Here is a 4,974-nt window from a genome sequence, read left to right on the forward strand (position 1 = left end):
GTCGTTACTTAGAAATTCTGCTGCTTCTGAATCACCATGTTTTTTGTGTGTGCTAAAGAAAAATACATTGTGGGGAGGTGGAGTGCACAAATTCACCGTAGCATGTTCTTGTAACACTAAGCCAGAGATGGGATCCCATGACTCTAGAATTGTTAGACTACAACTCCCATTATCCCCAGTCCAAGCAGGGATGCAGAGACTTCAGGCCAGCGACTGTATTTCCCCAGTGCAAAAGGTTCATGTATGCAAAAGTGCCCCATGTTCTAGTTTTGCCCATTTGGGTCAGGGCCTTAATGCACATTATTAAACATGAGGCAGTCACTTCTGATGGTATTTACCTAGATCCATATTAAAGCTGAACATTCTTCCCTTGGTATTTAAGGTGTATTGTGTTTTCAATAGAAATTAGGTTGTGCTGCATTCTGGCACTTCCTGCATTCCAAAAAAAAATATGGAATTTTGTTGTAGAAACTTTGTCATCCTTTGCTCCAGACCAGGGACATTTTTGAAATCCTTGTCAGGAGAGCCCTCAAATGTTACCCTAATTGTGCCAAAGAGTTTCAGGACCTCAAATGTGTCTTCTCTTGTGTCAGAAATCTCTAAGGGAGCCAAGTCTTGTCTTGGATTTTTGCAATTTAGCTTATTGCAGCCAATATTGATTCATAATAGCACATCAAGGGAAACAGATGCCTGAGCATCTCTTTCTGGAAAACTGCCACTTCAGCTTTCTAAGGTAACATTCCTTAGGACAGTGGTTTGCAATAAGCTACACTTATTGGTAGCCTGAGCTGAGCTTATTAACAAGATCCTTATCCAAGTATTTTACTCCTATTTTTCTAATGGGAAAATGATGTGGTATAGAGCAAGAATTGCGAGCGTGCTGCCCATGGGCACAATACTCTCAATATTTCCTCCTGGCACCCACTTAGCTTCTGAGCTCTCACTGCCCCTTACGGGTGACTCCGATCTAGACTATTGAATGTTCCGCTTGCCACAAAGGCTTCAATGAGGAAGCCCCTCCCTGGGGGGAAGTGACACTGTTCCTTTGTCCTGTTGTCCAAGAAAGGGGGTTCCCAGTAACTGAGGCTGCCTTGCTCCCGACTAGGAACAGAACATTGCAGGTAGGACGACAAAACTTCTCTGGCTTTTGCTTGGTGTCCTGGGAATGAGGAAGAGGAGGTGTCTGTGGCCTTGCACAATTAACCCTCCATGTCACTATGGAAGCAGGACTTTCCTGCTCCTAAGCCGAGTAGTAATGACTCAAGTTGCTTGCAGGGGTGCTCCTTGTGCAGACATAGCACTGCTGTAGGCTAATTACTTTTGGCCTAGGCCATGAGACACCCCCTGCCAAATGCCAGGTGAAGGGAGCTTAACAATCAAGCCAGGTGAAGGGAGCTTAACAATCAAACCAGGTGAAGGGAGCTCATCAATTAAGCCTCATGACTGGGGCAGACAAAAGCCATAGGGCTTAAGCAAGGGATGGGGGATCTTTGATGCAGGCCTAAACTGATGTAGGTGTTGCATAGCCTGGCCAGAATGAGGTCAACTGAGGTGCTACTGTATCCCTGGGGGTCCCAGCAGCTGGAAGAAGAAACATTTGCCAGGTATGTTCTGTCCTTGTTTAAAGAAGGGATTTTTTGCCTGGTATCCTTGTGTAAAAAGGAGGGCCTGGTATGTTAGTCTGTCCTATTCCTGTGTCCTGCTTTATTCCACTGCTTCTCAGTTGGCTAAGTACTGCAAACCCCCTGTTTTTCAAAAGCCAAACCATGGACCCCCTACTTTTGAAACCTTTGGTATCTGGTAGTTTTTATTATGTGAATGGTGCCACCAATTGACAGTGCTTTTTTATAGAAAGAAGGTGTCAGTACTCACCATGAAGGTGTTGCAGTAAGTGCCACACTTTTTAGCATTTTTTTTGGGGGGGGGGAGAACTGTGCACCCCAAGGAAAAAAGCACTGCCCACTGGGAACCACTGGTCTATTCTATTGTGTTTACTCTTGTGTAAAGGAGTGGTTCTCTATCCTTGTATATGAGAAGTCTGCTGCTGAATAAATTCCAGGCTTTTTTCACTTACTAGTGTTTCAATCCTTAACAAAGAACCCCTTTGCCTTTGTTTGGCAAAGCACTTGGCTCCAGTTCTCCAGGGTGGAAAAGGGAAGGTGTCGAGGAAGGAATACCGTACTTGTATGTTGCTTTTTCTGGTTCCTTGCAACACGGTTTGAGAGTCATTCTAGTTCTGGAATATCAGATTTTGACAATAAAATCCTGGGAGTAGCAGGGTGAACTGGCAAAATGAAAGATATACAGTAATGAAAGTGGACTCTAGGTGTGGAAGTTAATATACCTCTCCAAGTATGTATGGAAACACCTTTGGAAGATCAGCCATACTCTTTCTTCATGCATGGTAATTAAGAGAAAATGTGTCAAAATGCTTTATCAGGTGCTCTGTTAGTCCACTACTGATAAGTGTAACATAAATAAAAGTGTTTTGTTCAAACTGCTGGAAATGTCAGGCCATAAAAAGTGTTTTTTTTACTGTCTGTGGTAGAGTTGCTCGTGAGCCAACAAATACTGGAAAAAGAGATATAAAATGGAAACGTTACTGTACAATTCGACTCTAGAGATGATAGTTCTCTAACTTTTAATAGGCGTGCCAGATATGAGTGACAAATGCAAAAATCAGAGGGTGTCTCAAGGAAAAGCAATGTATTTAGAAATAATTGGACACTTTTATTTTTGTAATACCAACAAACAAGTTGAATAGCCATGTGAACAAACTTGCTTTTATTTGATCTATTGTGATGGGCAGTTAAAATTAAACCAAACAATAGTTCTCCAAATTTTCCCTCTCTGTGTGGCTGGCTGAAAATGTAAAATGTATTTGAAGTGCACGTTTCCTTACTGTTATCTGCAGTGATTTTATTAAGTATGGCATCTTCCTAGAGGTCCTAGAATAGACAGAGAAAGAGGAGTGCTTTGAATAAGGTCTTTGGTGGGAAAGATCACAGAAGAAATAGTGTGGGATACACAAAACCTGCCGCTCCAGAACTATTATCTGTAGGTGAATTCCATGCTCCACTGTCAAGCGATAGCCTTGCCATTCGCATCTACTTTAAGCAGTTGCTTCCCAAATGTCTGATAGACACGCTTCACATTTTTCGCTCTCAAAAAATTAATCCTTTGAGGGGAACGTTAGATGTTGACTTACACTGAGTCATTTGTTCCTCTGTTGTCTACACATGTCTGTCCATGACACTCCAGAACTTCACAACAATCTCACCCAGTCCTTTCTGGAGGTTCTGGCAACTGAAGCCGGGATCTTGTAGATGCAAAAACAAATGCTCTGCCACTGAGCTACAAGTCTTTCATACCTCTCATATGAAAGAGGGTTACCTGTTTGCAGAACAGTCTTTCTGCCCCTCTCCTGCCCATGTGTAAATTGCACTTGTAAGCGTGCCTCCTGATTAGAAGCAAGCTAGCTCAGAGCAGGGACACAGCAGGCAGCTCTTGATGGTACAAAGCTCTACAGTCTGCACTGGGACTGATTGATCGTACCCGACGCTAAAAATTGGCACAGTTACTACCAGTGCTTTTTTTTTCTACTCAAGGATACGCAGTACTGGCACCTATTTTTGTTATAGAATAAAACTACAGTGGTACCTCGGGTTAAGAACTTTCTTCGTTCTTCGTAATTCATTCTGGAGGTCCATTCTTAACCTGAAACCATTCTTAACCTGAGGTACCACTTTAGCTAATGGGGCCTCCCGCTGCCGCCGCACAATTTTTGTTCTCATTCTGAGGTAAAGTTCTTAACCCGAGGTACTATTTCTGGGTTAGCGGAATCTTTAACCTGAAGCGTCTGTAACCTGAGGTACCACTGTATGGGTTACTACCCACCTTCTGTGGAAGCAAGTTGGAAGGAACAAGGGCAGACCAAGGAAGTATGCAGAGACATAGTAAGGAGACTCCCTTCACATGCAAATATTAATGTACATCATTCACAGCACGTAGTAAAGGAATAATGGGGCTGGAATATGTCTCCATTGGGAATAGGGGAAGGAAAAGCTCTTGCTCTTCTCTTGTGTGGGTGCCTTTGGGGAAAGAGGAAGGGCCTGCACTTTTACTGTAGATATACTTTGATTTCTCTTTGGCTTACATGGATATTTCACCATTTTAGAGTGTGTGGCTTTAGAGTGTTGATGCTTTCTGACAAGGCCAGTTGGTGTGGCCCCCTTGCCCTCCGCCCAGCGCCAAACATCAAAATGACATTCCAGGGCCCCGTATCAGTTAGACCAAAGTGTTTATTGGAAAGCAGTCAAGTGTCGAAAGAGCTGTCAGATTTTCCACTGGGGTGGGGATGGAGATGGGGGACTCTGCACAGACTCAGCCAACACTTTATACTCTTGTGTGCTGTGCTATTTAAAGGCTGTTACTACCAAAAAAAAAAAAAAAAAAGCCTAGTGGATGAGTCTGTCTGAGCTATGAATGCAACGTACAAAACTGGAAGTTGAGAAAGTGCTCTGTGTTGTTGTCATTGTTGTTAATTTTATATACTGCCCTATACCTGCAGGCCTCATGATGGTTCGCAGCATAAAATCACAATACTGTATAGAAACACAAACTGGGTTGCCTCAGCTACTCTGGGCGGCTTCCAACAATTTATAAAACTACAGCAAAACATCAAACATTAAAGGCTTTCCTATACAGGGCGGCCTTCAGATGTATTCTAAAAGTCAGGTCGTCGTTTATTTCTTTGACTTCTGACAGGAGGGCGTTCCACAGGGCGGGTGCCACTGCCAAGAAGGTCTTATGCCTGGTTCCCCTTAGCTTTGACCTGGAGCATTTAGCTGTTCAGTTGAACTGTAAATAAATTGGGATTATTATATTGATAAATTTGAAACCTTTGTGTGTGTGTTTTAAAAAACTGGGTGTGTCAAATGACTGCAGGCCTCCCCCTTGTCCCTTACGCCTGAA

Source organism: Podarcis bocagei, assembly GCF_964188305.1.
Source record: "Podarcis bocagei genome assembly, chromosome: 13".
In the NCBI taxonomy this organism is placed as follows: domain Eukaryota; kingdom Metazoa; phylum Chordata; class Lepidosauria; order Squamata; family Lacertidae; genus Podarcis; species Podarcis bocagei.